We start from the raw sequence: 15,525 nt of genomic DNA, 5'->3' as shown, positions 1-15,525 counted from the left end.
TCACAGATGGGGGTACTCTCAGTACAAGAGTCAAAAGATGGTACACAGTCAAACCTTCAAAACGTGAAAATGCAGGACACTGAATAATAAGCTGGTTCAGTCTTATTTGGACCAAATATCTTGAAAAATTCTATAATTTCAGGGAAAAATTAATAGAAAATTCCTACAGAAATAATGGGAAAAATACTGGCGCAAAAGTCAGTCATTCAACATTTCTTCATTAGCAAAATAAAAATGCATTTCATCTAATGATATATTTCACAGTTGCTATTTCTTCTGCTAATTAGAGTAACCCTCTTACTCCTGAGCAAGGTTCTGGATCTGGCAGACTCTGTTCTGAAAACCAGATATTGATAAAGAATAGTTACTTAAAATGTCTTTGAGATGAAATATGTCAGAGCCATGTCACTTTCGTGAGCAGCACCTGAAAAGTATTTTTCTTTGAACTTCTAGACTGAGAAGTTGACCTGTTTGATGTAACCATGAGCTAAGGATATTTGTGGCAGTTTTTGAAGATGTTTACTGGGATCTTGACCAAAAATTCAGTGATGCCACTTCCAGCTTATTAATCTGTGGGAATTGTCATTCCAGCCTCTACAGAGTAGGTGCCAACATACGGATGTGCAGACGTGGGCATATATATATGTATGCAGTAGCTACAAACCTGGACCATAAAGCAACATTTCTTACAGCTGCTGTTGATGGCATCTCAGCCTTGTGTTAATGCTGTGTATTTGGAAAAAAATTACTTCTGGAGCCAGACTCAATAGAAAGAGCTTAATTCTGGCGGCCACTTCCTCCATATATTACAGAAGTAATTTTCTTACATAGGAAAAGGAGCTGGAAGTATTTCAGAAAACTCACACGTAAGAAACCCTCCCTCATGCTGCCCGGGCTCAGAGCAGTCCTCTTGTATTATATCATGCCTGTTGTATTATCCCATGCCACAGAGGTACCCAAATTAAATTAAGACATTTAATCAGTAGGTCACTTCTTAAAAAAATCACTGATTACAGTTAGTGTTGTAAATAGGTTCAGATACAACTTCAGCTGCAGATGCAGTTATGGGTGGGCATCTGTGGCTGGACACGTGGTGCAGGGATGTTAGTGCTGACCAACCACTCACACCTGCCAAATCGGAGAAGAAATGAAGATTCAAGAAAATCTTAATACTGTAGATCATATGCTCCTCCTCCTGAGAGGAGCCTCAGCTATACTCAGAGGAGAGCAATGTAAAGGGTATCCCAGAAAGAACAAGCCATCTCACCACTCCACGTCTGAGCATTCAGCTCAGACACGTCTGAGCTGAACAAGCCATCTCATTCACTCCACGTTCTCATCCAGCCAACACAAATGACTGCTTCATGTGATGGCTGACACAGCGTTTTATGCTTTATAGATACCAACAGCTACATCCATGCAACTACTTAGGTGGTGATCAGAAGCAGGAGTATCTTACCCTCTTCCTTGAAATCTGGAGATTTTCTAAAACACTCCAGCCCACTGAAAGTGCAGATTACTTTTAAAATATGGTAGTTTTCTCCCACAGATACATGATTTGCTAAGACCTTCTCCTCTTCTCCAAATTCCCCAAAGCCAGAGGATTCCAAAGCCAAAAAATGTGAGATTAAAAGCAAATTAAATTCAAAATGGTTATCCTGTCTTTGATCTCAGAAATAATTTCTATTGTTAAGTTATTTAGCAAGCTTATGCGTAGTTTGTGTAGGGAATATCTGAACTTATAACACTGTAGAACAAACTACTGGTATTGTACACTTCTCTTTGAGTACAGGTATCTTTTCCATTTTCTAGCTGCTGTCTGTAGCTAGAGAGCTCTAAAGGTTCAGTGAGTTAAAACACAGAGAACAGACTTTTCCTGCCTGGATCTACCTCAGACATGCTGTTGAATCGCTTCATCTGCCTGATCTTAGTGCTCCATCTGTAAACTGATGGCAACATCAAGTGACCTCATAAAAAATGTATATGGTTAAACATATCCCTGTTTATGGGACTCTCATGCATAATTGATGGAATCTGTATCAACACAGAAAAGAGAAAGAATTTCACCACTAGGTAGCCCAGCCCTACAATTAATGGTTAATATTATTGTGTTTACACCAGGAAGTGACAGCTTTGTAACAGTCAGGATGAGAAATGGTCAAGGTTTAGCCAATTTCAGCAACGGATCTAGAGAGAAAAAGAGGAAACTACCTGTCTGGGCTTCTCCAAATAACTCTGGTCCTAAGTGATAAATACCATAATAAAAGTTGTTGGGGTGTTCTCTTCTCCAATACAACTTAAATTATGGACACCTTCTCATGCAGGAGACAGGCACAGGAGAGGTTCTGAGCAGGTAAGCAGAATTTATTTGTCACATGGGTCCATTTGGCCTCTGTATCATGAATCATCTGCAAGTCCAGGTGGCTTTAGGGTAGAAAGAAGGAACAACAAACAGGAGGAGGGTATTAAATAATGACTGCCATAGAGACCGGTCAGCTTTACCCAACTCCAGGAAATCTAAACATGAGTGCTTAGAAAATGAAGTCAAAGGAATAAAGGACAGTGCACAAGTTAGCTGGGTAATGCAGTAGCAGGATATTGAAGCAAGTTGTTTAGTCAGGTTTCTAAAATCCACTGTCAGCAATATGCAGATGAGACACCTCTAAGTATTTTTCATCCCTTCTGATGACAACAAGAATGTGAGGTGGCACAGCACTTTCAGAGGAGCCACAGTCAGAGTAAGACCAAATTAAGGCAGAGGAATGATGTCAATGGTTGAAGGGAAGTGTCTGAGTAGGCTGCAGTCACAATGCATATTCCTTTGGCTGAGGAGCCCCAGTGGTGGTCAGGACTGGCTATTGTTTTGATTATTTTGGGGATTCTTCACTAGATTTCCACATGGGCACTTGCGAAGAGCTCTCTGCAGTTTTGTGAGAAGATCCTATTCTTTCCACCTCTGTTATTCAGGCCTCCAATTTCCAGTAGTGGTGCAAAGTATCTTGGTATGAAGCCTGTGGCTCTAGTACAGTCCAGCTGGTTACGGTGTCCTGTAGTCATTGCTCACAGGCATGGCTTACTTTCAGTTCAGCCTCTGCAACTTTCTGTACTGGCTTACTGCTGAATCCTGAACCAAGCTTCATGATGTACCAACCTGGGGCAAGACTGCTAAAAGCTGAGATGGAGTCTAAGGGTGTTGTGCACTCCTGCAGCAAAAAGAAGCTGCCACAAACTGTCCATCCCTTTGTGACCTTTTAAGTACATTTCTTCAGCCACATTTTGCCTGACCTAATTATAAAGCAGCAAGATATATAGTTTAAAGATACTTTCTCAGCCCCTCTCCTCATTGCCAGGAACATCCCACATCTGTTGGTGCTCCGCTTCAACTGTCTGGCTCCAAGGAGAAGAGTGGTCACAAGGCAAGGCCTCTGAAAGATGTCAGCCATGTTCAGGTAATCTGCCTTGTGCTTGAGGAATATTGTGAAGCTGGTTTTTATGGTCAGGGCTCCAAAAGCTGGATTCAGCTCTTAGCTTTTCTGTGTGGCCTTGGTTATGTCATTTAGCCTCTTTATGCAGGGATCCTGCCTGCTCCAGCAGGGTGAAATAAGGATAAATTGGTAAATCCAGAGAACACAGCAAAATTCTCCTGAGACTCATATAGGCTGCACATCACCTGTGAGAATTCTCCTGTGAGATCATATAGGATGTTAGGCAAACAGTTCTCTCTTGCTGTCCCATGATTCGCACATGGTCAAAAGCAACTGAGAAAAGTCTTGTGAAAAAAAAAAAAATGTCCTTGTTTTCAAACAGTAGTTGTTTTTCTCTGATGTGAATATGAAGCGACTAACGGTGCCTTGTGATGACCTTCCCCTGCTGCGAGTGTGGGTGTTTGCAGTCTGCCAGCAGCCGCCCGGAGGTCCTGGGGAGTGGGAGGAGAGGAGGAGAGGAGGACCGGTGGCCACGGTAGGCACCCCTAACCGAGCCCACGGGGACCCCCAGTTCTGGTAGTCCTCACCCCACCCGCGACCCCTCCCCTCCTACCTGCCCGCTTGCCTGTGTTCTCCCCAAGCCCCCCACCACACCACCGACCTCTCAAACCTCCCTTCACCCGCATCCTGCTTTGTCACGGCGGGGAGCCCTCCCGCCCTGCCGCATCCCTCACGCCGCATCCCCTGCCGAGTGTTGGTTCCCTGCGGGTGTGCTGGTCCTGCACGGTCGCCCCCGGCCCGGCCCAGCCCCGCAGCATCCCGGCTCCCACCGGGCGGCCTCGCTTGTCCCCAGCCCCGGGGCCGCCCAGGTGAGCGGGCACCGGAGGGGGGCTGCACATCACCTGACCCCCTCCAGCCGGTTCCCTCAGACAGGACGTCAAGTTAATGAGCCCTCAGGCCTGTAATTAGCTGTCAATTACCTCAAATTAATCAACTCCTCGCCTAATTAAGCATAATCGGCAGGTGGGCAGAAAACGGGCCATTGTGCGGGAGCCATGAGAAAAGCATGGCTGGCAAACTTGGTTAGGATCAGCGGCGCATTCCCGGACGCCGCGCCACCGACACCCGGGCGCCCGCCCCGCCCCGCACGCCCCGGGTCCCGCCGGCCCCGCGGTTGCCGGGGTGCTGGGGCAAACGTTCCCTGGCCCCGGCAGCGTGGGGCGGCCCCCGGGGCGCTGCTTGGGGGGCCCGGCCGGCGAAGAGCCGTGGCTTGGGTGACGGTGGGGACGCGGGGATGTTCTTGCCTAATGCTTGAGCCGCTGTGCCTTAACGCAGCAGCTCGCCCTCCCCATTTTCTCTCCCTGCTTTGCCGCGCATGCAAAATTTTCGTCTCCCTCTGGAAAGAGGGACTGAAACGCACCCGCGTTCACTGACGCGGGTGTGAGCACACCCGGTTAGCGGCGTGGAGATGCAAGCAGACGGAACGCCGAGTTTCAACGGGTATTACTTACTACCTATAACAATAAGTCATACTGTATTCATTTTCCTGTGGAATTAACACATCCCGAAAAAAGCCTACAACCCATCCTCCAGAGCTCTGTTTGGCGGAGGGGCGACGTTCCTTGCCGGGACCGGGAGGGGGAGGGAGGAGCAGGGCTCCTGCCAACTTTCAGATGTCACCGGAGCGCAGGACGCGAAGTGCAGCGCCGGGGCCGCATCCTGCACCCTGAGTCCCAGCAAGTGGCAGCCTTATTTAAACGCAGAAGGCTGAGGAAAATACAATTTCAGGGTAAAAGTAATGTGCGCAATATTAAAGTGAAAGGTTTTGATTATGCCTAGAAAGTTTTGGGGTCTTTTGTTTTTTGTTTGTTGTTTGTTTTGTTTTTTTAAATGTAGACAGATTATCACCCAGCGCGCTGGATTTGCACTGCATTAGTAATCGTCAAGATTAGAGCAGAATCCCCAGATAACAAACAGGAACACAAGACATCAATTTATGACATAATAGCAATAGTAATGCAACAATTGTAATATTCGATGGAAGAAGGAAGCAGTGGAGGTGAGTCATATTTCTCAGCACAAGCTGCCTGCAGTGGAGTGGCTTTGAATAAAAACACCTCTGTCGTGTCCAGGAGGATTTTATTCCTTACAGAGGAAAAGCAACAGGCCAGCACATGTCTGGCCAAAGTTGATGCATAAACAACCGGCAACTGGAGGGACAACTTAGGAGATGCAACCTGCCCCTTTTTGTCCTGGACCTCTCAAGAGAAGGTGCACATCAAATGTGGCATTTCTGTTCTTGCAGCTATTTGGAGCTCAAGTCCCGAGAAGAGAGGCTGGAGGCAGTCCCTGCCCTACAAAGGGTGTCATCGAGTGATGAGAGAGGGGCTGCAGTGCTGCCGTGATGGGATGCCAGCCGGGTCCTGGCCCGGGCAGTAGAAACTCCCCCAGGTTCCTGGCTCAGGCGGTGGCACACGCTGCAGATGGGCCCACGAGGCCTCTCTCTCTCTTTTTTTTTTTTTTTTTTCCTGCCCGCACTCTTCTCAGTCAAGTGCTTATTACCGCAGCAGGAGGTTTGGGCAGGGACTCCTCCGGACACACAGTGCAGGAGCCCGTGAGACGCTGGAGGACACAGTGCCCCCTCTGTCCCCTTGTCAAAGCTGCTGCTTTCCAGAGCTTCCCGTGCATCTATCATCTCAGAGTAACCTGTAGTCCGTCCTGGGGGGACAGCTCTCTCTTTTTTTTTTTCTTTGTGGAATCAGGAACCACCACAGTATCCTCACTTACCTCAGTTTATGAATGTTTTTCTTCCAGACCTCCCCTCTCTATACGTGTCTTCCTTTGGCTGAAGCACTGGCCAGCCAGCTCTTTGGTGTCCGTCAGCACATTTCCAAGGGCCAGCTTGGGAGGGATGCACTGTACAACAGTGTCACAGATGGTGACATGAGCTGTGGGTGAGCAGTGCTCTTCTGCAACTCCCTGTTTATTTAAGGCATGTTGCAGACACGCATTGATTTCACCAGCTCATTCCTATTTAGAGCTGAAGCACTCAAATGACTCACATCAAGGTTGACTAAGCATTTCTATTATCAGCTCTCTTCTTAATTACACATAACTCTTTTCATCTGGGAGTGTGAGGTTCTCCAGACCTGATTTGCACCCAAGGAAGCAGAGGTTGTCTTGACTGTGCTGTGTTTGAGCAAAAAGGGCCCAGGTGTTTATGAGGATAAAGTACCCAGGCCACAGAGCCCTTATCCCATGAGAAACCAAAACTCTATCTTTGTGGAAATAAAAAACAGTCCCAACAGAGAAGCAGGCAGTAGAAACCTGTTAGGGCTAGATTGATGGAGCAGCTTTCAATGATCCACTGAAAATCAATTGCAACAGGGCTGAGTTACAGGTCAAAAAACTGCAGTGGGAGAGGCAGTGTTCCTGTTGGTGGGGCACTGGCACTGCTGTGCAGCCCCCTGGAGACCTCCCTGTTGATGGGGCTGCAGGGTGGGTGGGTGTGCAGGGTGCTGTACGGCCCAGCACTGCCTCGCTGGGGAAGCCAAGGGCCTGGCTGGGACCACACATGGGCACCTCGTAGGGGGAGCACCCCTGGAGTCTGGCTGGGGGGACACCTCCTGGAGAGGAGGAGGAAAGGCAGAGGGACAGTGCCAGAGTAGACCAGAGGAATCCAGCTGCTGTTCAGGTACAAGAGAAGGAAAAAAATTATATTTATCTCTATCCCTGACATTGTTTGAACCTTACTGCAGCTGTACCAGTCTCTGGTGTCTTGGAGGTAGTGGCCTGAGCTGGGAAAATGCTCTTCTGCCCCTTTCACTGTCATAACCAATAAAAAGCTGGTGAGCGATGAAGCTGTGCCATTTTCTAAGTTTGAAAAAGCAAAAGCTGTAATTATTTCATTAATTGTTTTGACCAGTGTGTTAGAAACAATAGTAAGGAATTCACAAAACTCACCTGCCATTCTGCCTGTACAAAATACTGGGTGTTTGTGAGGATTATGAACATTACCTTGTTTACTTTGAGTAATGCTGCAACATTGGTGTTGGCAGTGTTCTGGTTTGGACTTCTTTGCTGCACTGCCCTGGCAAGTTGCAGAATTGGTTTGAGGGGAAGATACTGCTGCTATAAACAGTGAGTCCTGCAATAGCCATGAGCTTCTCTGGGATTGACAGCTAAATGGGGCGAGGTAGATTATGAGGTCTTCCTGACCAACCCTCTGTGTAGCTATACCCCAAGATAAAAATAAATAAGCACTTGGGTCAGAAAGTACTTAGAAAGTGCATCATGATTCTCCTGTGCCTGTTCATTACAGTGCAATCTGCAGTCACGTATCTGCAGTGCTGCAGTCTCTTCCTTCAGTGGTAGGAAGGTAACCTCACCAAAGCCAACAGCCAGACACCCCAGGCCAGAGGTTTGGGGCTAGCCTAGAGAGGGCTGACTGTCCTCAGCTTCTGCTGCCTTTGTGACCCATAGTAAGGTGTTCAGCAGCCTGTCAACATCAGGCACTTAAGAAAGATGTGGAAGGGGGTGCAAGTGCACTGTATTCCAGGGCAGTAGCCACTGGGGTCCAGGAGTAATATGTTGACATGGTGCCATGCCTGACCCAGGAGTCTTGATGGTGACCAAGACGTGAAGCTGGGTGTGGAGACCCTCCAGCACAGCTCCACACTGCAGGACTAGTGCCAGCTGCCAGCCAGTCAGCTCAGAAGGCAGAGGGGCAGAGCAAACCCACATCTATCCCTGCTTGTCTGTGTAGACATACACTTAATAACCATTACTGCTGTCCAGTGCTAGTTTCTTGGCTTCATTATGTTCTTACTTGCCTGGCGGGGGATACATTGTGCACTCTGATAAATGAAGAGAGGGATGCTTGCTTTGCAGGGAATTTATGTGACAGTATCTCTCTCAGCCCAGGAAATCCTTCCTGCTGTTCCTCAAGGTTGCCATCCTCATGCTGTGGTGCACTGAACCCAGGGAGCTGGTGCACCATTGCTGTCCCTGCATTCTCACCAGCATCAGGTCAGCACAAAGCCACGTTCAAGCAGGCTCTGGCTAGCCCTAGGCAGCTAAAAACCCAGACCCTAAGAGGCAGAACAGCTAAGATGGTGGAGGTAGTTGGTGCTGTGCCACCTCAGAAGTGCTGAGGGCACCAGTGGCATTTGCCTGGGCAGGGTTACCCAGATGAATCTGAACTTTACTGAAAGACACATACTGTGCCAGTTTGTTCCTAATGTCACTCCAGTGACATGAGATATCCTTCAGAAACAGGGTGGCTACAGGAGGCCCTTGCATGAGGAGCCCCCAGTGCATCACTGTCCATGCTCATGAATGCAGTCACTTTATGGTCTCTATGCCTCCCAACATCCCCACCACAGGTGTTGGAGGCTGCAGCAGCTGGCAGTGGGCCAGGAAACCACCTCTAAAAGGGGCACAGGGTATGGACAACCCCATGCGAGGGGCCTAACGTGAAGGCTGCAACCAGTGCTGGGAGCACCGCTTGGCATCCCGAAGCTGTGGTGGGGAGTGAGCAGGGACCAGATGGAAGGAGCAGCCAAACAAGGCTGTTGAGTTCAGTAGACATCCAGACATTCTGAGGAATGGGGAGTGAAAGCAAGCAAGAGAAAGGGACCAAAAAGCCAAGAGGGACCCAATGGAGCACACAGGGATCGTGGGCAGTGCTCCCTTTCCCCTCACCCTGTACCTTCTCCCAGTGCCCTAACTTTAAGATCCTTCAAAGGGAAAAGGGGACCAAGGTGTTGTGGCCCCTTCTTTGTTTTTAATTACTTCTCATTTTAATCTTGATTTGCACGTCGATCTCTCAGAACTGGGCCAGGGACTCTACAAAGCCCTTGTCAGCAACTCCCCCAATAATAAACAGGAAAAGGCTTAAGGGGCAAATCACTTGCATGTTAATGAGACTGTTTGCTGGAGTCAAGAGAGAAAACAGCAAACAAACAAATGGACTGAATTCCAGCGGCAGCTGTTTGGTCCTTAATCTCGGCTCGTCAGAGCTGCCCTTTGATGGGACACAATCTACACAAACGATTGTGCTAAATCTTCTAATCTACGTCCTCATTATTACATCCCTTCTTACGCATGTAAATCAGGGACAAACTCATTTTAATATGTAGATAGATTATGGAAGGGAAGGGGAGGGGATTGGAGGGGAAAGGAACTGCTGGTGGTGTCTGCGCTTCTGGGTTTGGAGGGGTGTTAATGAGAAGTGTGGGGAGGGGACTGTCTGCACAGACCCCCAGGGTACCAGGAGAAGGAAGAGGAGGACCTGTTGTCAGGGCAAAAAGGGGGTTTAAAGGAGCAAGGACACTGGTGCTGGGATGCTGGAGAAGTCATCAGGGTGGGCTAGCGTTGACTAGGTGGTGGGAAGGGGCTCTGAGGAAGACCTCACCCTGGCATTCCCCCAAGGCCTCTGCCCATGCACTCAGCCCCTGGCTCTGTTGAGATGGGATGCTGTAGATGGGCTTGGGGTTGTACAGGAGGGCTTGATGGTGGCATAGCGAGCGGTGACAGGACAACACTGTGGGGGCATCATGGGACCCCAGCACTGTTCCTGGGTGCCCTACACTGCAGAGCCTTCTTGCAGCACATCACACTGCTGTCCCACCATTCCTGAGCTATTACTCAGTGTACTGAAGATCAGAGCAACCAGCCTCACCCAGGTTGGAGTATCAGGCTAGCACCAGAGGCTGCCTTTAAACAAATGTTAGAGCTAAGGTTATGCTCTTTAGCAATGTTCAAAATAGTTGCTTTTACAACAAACTCAACTGTGGGAAAAAGATCTCTCCTGTGTTTCCTTGCCTCTGGTATCTCCTAATCCAGTTGCCAACCTGCAATCTGCCCCTTAGCCTTCTCCTTCTCCTGGGAAAAGGTCAGAGAACAGCAAGGCCATGTAGCACCAGCCTCATTTATCTCAGCTGCCTTGTCCCTCTCCCCTCCAAGAGGGGAAGCTTCCTAGTAGAAAAGGAAAATATATTTTTAAAATAGTTCACGAGTTCCCTGTTGACCTCACACCTGTGAAGGAAGGATGCAGAAGATAAGCAGTAGATTGGAGCACAAAAGGTGAATATAGAAGAAGAGCAGAGGTATGCAGGAACATAATCAAAAAGGCGAAGCATAAAATAAGTTTGCTAGTAGCAGGATAATCAGAGGGAGCAAGAAATCATTCCGTAAATTCATTAGTAGCAAGAGGAAGACTAAGCAAAATATTGGATCACTGCTCACCAGGGAGAGAAAATTATTGACAGAGGATAATATTAGAGAAACTAATAACAGTGATAAAGAGGTAAGATCTTGGCATAGAAGAAGTAAAGAATATGTTATTGAGTTAGATGCATTCAGATTTATTTGGTGTAATGAGCTTCATTGTATGTAGTTAGAGATTTGGCTACAGCAGTTTAAGAGTCAGTAGTGGCTGTCTTCCAGAACCTGTAGAGATGTGGTGGAGTAGGGGAAAACCGCAGGCATTGCTCTTTTAAAAGTGGAGGAAAGGGCAGTGGATAATTATGGACCAATAAGCCTAATTTCCATTCCTATTAAAATTCTGGCATGAATAATCAAATTATCTCTAAAGATCAAAGGCAAAATGAAACAATCACTTGCATTCAGTGTGGTTATGTGAAGGATCAGTCCCATCCTGTCAATCCAATGTCTTGTCGTTGTAAGGCAACAGGTCTTATAGATAGGGAAAGGCACAGAGGATGATGTGTATATTTACTTCAATAAGTTTGTTTAAGCTCTATTTCAAAAGACATCAATACAAGGATAGGAAAATACACATTAGGATGTTAGATGGATACAAAACTAGTTGAAAAACTGTGCTCAGTGACCAGTCCTTGGTGGTTTACTATCAAAATAAAGAATGCATTGAGAATAGCTCCATAAAAATATATGCTGGGTCTGGTTCTGCTCAGGGGTTTAATTAACAACATGAATGACAGAAGACAAAGTGGACACATTTCAAGAAGACACCAACCTGGAAGGCACTCCAAGTGCACTGCAAGACAGGCTTTAGCATTCAAAATCATTCTGGCAGATCAGGAAATTGGTTGAAAAAACATAGATCAGTAGGAAACTCCACAAAGAATATTGGTGATGCAGAAAAAAATTTATATGCTTAAACAGAGACTGGGAAGCACCTTGTTAGGCAGCAATTTTTAAAAAAAAACACTAGGGTTTAGAGTGGATTACAAGCCCTGTCAAAAATAGTATTCTGTTGCAAAAAAGCAAACATCATACTGTGAGGAACAAATAAAACTGCAGCTGTCAAGACCTCTAGAAATTATCTTTCCTTCTGTTCAGCATTGCTGACACCTAGGTGTTTTGAGCCCAGTTTTGGAGCTGCCTTTCAATTGTGGACCCACTGGAGGGCAACAGGAATAATTTCAGATCTGAGACCTCTCCTGCAAGGAAAAACTGAAAGTAGTGGTGTTGTGTAACTTGAAGAGGGAAGACTGAGAGAAGAAAAGAGAAAATGCCCACTCACAAATGTTGTAAAGGAAGAGGGATAAAACTGTCCTCTGTGCCCGTGACAGGCAGGTAAGTCCATAAGAAATGGTAGCAAAAAAGATCTGTGCTAGGCATTAAGAGCAAAAATTAGAAGGGGGTTGAGAGAGAGGCTGGACAGGAGACACTGGAAGGTGTTACTTGGGTATGAGACAGGCACAGACAGTCACACCATGAGGCAGAGAGGATGAAGAGATGACCTTTCTAGATTCTGTCTAGTCCTACTTTTCTACGAGTCTGTGTCCTCATTTCTGACAGCCAACTTCTGCAGTATTTGAGGTGGAAATAGACAGAGCAGAGTGAGGCATGAGGTAGCACCAGTGGTTCCCTGAATACATCACTGCTCTCCTCACTCACACTGCAGTGACCTGAGAGATGACTGAACCCTTGAGATGAAGAAGGGGATGGCTTTTACCATCTTCTGGAACCTTGCTAAAATAAAAAGCCAAAGGTATGCCACCCAGACCATTGCCAGTCCCATCTGTGACTGAATGTTGCTGGGAGAGTTTAAACAGTGGTGTGAGCATCTGCTTCCCTGTCACCACCTGATAATAAACCTGACTGCTAGTACTGCTCCTCTATGCTTGGAAATCTAAATCAAGCAGTGGCTTGAAGACTTACTATGAACTGTCTGTATATCTTAATAGAGTTATCTATTTCTGTAACATTTCCTTGGGGAAATCTTGGGAGGCTGGAAATGCATCAGGCTGGAATGAGTACCCACCTCAAATCATGGAGTTTCAAGTAAAGGTTGGAAATTTTTTCCTTGATCCTTTCTCTCTGTTCCCAGCTACTTTTAGTTTCTATGTTCTCTCTCAACTTCTTTCCTTGGCCCCATGAATTCCAGTTCCACACACCCCTGTCTCCCTGAGGAGCATAAAACCTTTCATGTCTTCTTTTGGGATAAGAAATGGACTGTGAGAAGGATCACAGTCTCCTGGTCAGATGGGCCTCGAGCTTTAATTCCCTAGATATGGGATTAAAGGTGGACACAAACCCAGGCTCCATCTTTCTTCAGGCTGCTGTGAGCAGCTCGCTGTTGTGTTTATACTGATTCTCACATTGCATTGTCTGCCAAACCAGGATATTAGCTTTGGTCTCCAAAGCTCTCTCAAAGTCAATTATGTCTGAGTCTGCATTTTCATCACAGCCCACTTGCTCCTTTGGGAAAAAGCAGTTGACTAAGTCCATGATGAAGTGAGAGAAACTGGAGATGAAATGGAGATAAATGTGAAGGAGGTTTGGCTACTGAATAAGTTTGCAGAGGAAACACACTGCTCCAAACTAGATACATTTATGACACACAGCAAATCTCCCTTTCTTAAGAAGCTTTACCACTATAAGAGAAAAGAGGGATTAATATTATAAACCAATATTAAAACAAGCAAAAAATGCAATAGTTCCTTCTTAAAAGACCCTGTTAGCAGCTGTCAAAAATACTTTAATAGTTACAAGGAAAAGGTTCTGAGGTCCTAAGACATTCAGCAGCCTCCTCTTTTCTTTCGGGAAAGACACAAAGTGGACAGGAGACTTCAGGAAAACCTCGAAGAAGTTGGTTATGGGGATGAGGAGGGTTGGAACAGGATGTGGTATATGGTGTAGGAATTTCCTGCGATGCAGATGCCTTCACCAGGACCTGTCAGGGCCAAGTGTGCAGGGTGCAAGGTGTCAGCACCACACATCTGTGTCTGGCACTGGTGGCCATAGCCAGTAAAAGGACAAGTATATGAGGATGAAGACATTTAATCTATTATATGTCTCCCATGACAGAGCTCCCACAGTTAGGACTGTGCTCTGGGGAAATGTCTACAGACTAATATTCCCTCTCTGTGCTCACCTTTATCCTGTGTGTAGCTGATCTGCACTGAACTTAGTGACCACCACTCCTGTTCCTGATGCTAGCCCAAAATCTTTAGTCTTCCTCATCAGATTTTGTACATTTCTGGTAGTCGAGGGATTACTACTGCCCTCCCCTCAGTAATCACTTACTATGCCTGTGCATAGTAAGGCGTATGCACGGCTCACAAACCAAATCCAGTAGTTTCCAGTCATCTTCTTTCCTCGTCTTTACCCTTGGTTCACGTTGCCAGCATTTCCTTAAAAACCAACATGTGAATGTGCACAGCAAATTTTTGTATTAACTCAACCTCTCAGCAACATGGTGTTAGTGGGCTGCTCTACAATGTTGTGCTCCTGAATGCGGAGCTGCCTCAATCCTTTCTAAAGCTTTATCATAGTGCACATCTACATCGCTATTGCACTAAACTATTATTTTCAGCCTTTCTTATTGTTTGTCTGTCTCTCTTGCATATTTTTTTTTTTTTTTTTGGCTTTGGTATTTTGTCCCTATGACACTTAGCTGAGTTGACTCTCACCTACATTCTCTTCACTGCAGCATTCTGGTTCCCTCCTCTCAATGGACAGGAAGTCTTCCAATCCTGTGTCATCTGCAGACAGCATTAATACACAGCTTGGGATGCTTTCTCCATCATTTATGAAGACTTGAAGGTGGGCAGATTGAAACTCTCCTTGCTGAAGAACTTCCATCCCAGTCTGACAATTACACACAGAGCCAATTATTTACAATCATCTGTCTGCTTTCTCATTCTCATTGATAACTCCTATCTGAATATTCACAGTAATTTTCCCAGTGGCAATTTCACATTTTGCTAATTAGAACCTCAACAGAAGACCTGAAAAGGGGCTTCTTTAATCAACAAAACGAACCACAGAGCTGAACAAAGCCCAGTGTATTTCTGACACCAGGCAAGAAGGTTACTTGAATCTGTTTAATTTCATTTGGACTGTGTCCTTGGCAATTCAATATGAATTTATTTTGACAAACAAACCTTGTGAGTAGTTTTCCCACACACAGTGCTTCTATGCACCTGTAGTGTTCCTTTCCCCCAGAAGTTCCATAATGCTAAGACAATTCAGTATGCACAGCAAAATTCCTCCTGTTATGATAGAGTGACAGAAATTAATTTTTGCCATAGCAATTGAGTCTAGCATACTTTCCCCCTTTGGAAGATAAATTTATGTATAATGCTATTTTCTTCAGCACTGAGCTCTGTGGCATCCAAATGCAGCAGGAAAATAATACAACCATAGCCCAAACCAAAGAACTTCTTTTTAATATTGGCTCTCCTTCTGAGGCAGAGGACTTATGCATTTGTGCTGTTCTAATACTGCGAAAGCAGAATAATACCTTGTCATCCTTACGGTGGGATCCATCTCACCTGACATTAGATGCCTACACTGGAGCTACTCATGGGCTATTTTTGTAGTCAGTATCAATCTTGTCAACAAAGTCAACGCAGATGCAATTCCACCTATCCAATGTGGACAATTATTTCAAGACAAGGGGAGCTGTGCCCTACGCTCTATTGACCAGAGCCCTCTGGTAAATGACACGAACTCGATGTAGACTCCCAGCACTGCAGGTGTTCATGCTGTGTCTGGTGAATCCTATTGCTGCACTGTGTTCTCTCTCTTGATATTACTTGACCCCAGATGTCCATTCACTCATCCTGATAGTTCCCATAAAGACAACAATAAACGGGAATTTTAG

Source organism: Heliangelus exortis, chromosome 5, assembly GCF_036169615.1.
Source record: "Heliangelus exortis chromosome 5, bHelExo1.hap1, whole genome shotgun sequence".
Classification (NCBI taxonomy): Eukaryota; Metazoa; Chordata; class Aves; order Apodiformes; family Trochilidae; genus Heliangelus; species Heliangelus exortis.
The sequence above is the reverse complement of the archived record's forward strand: the minus strand, read 5'-3'. Positions refer to the sequence as shown.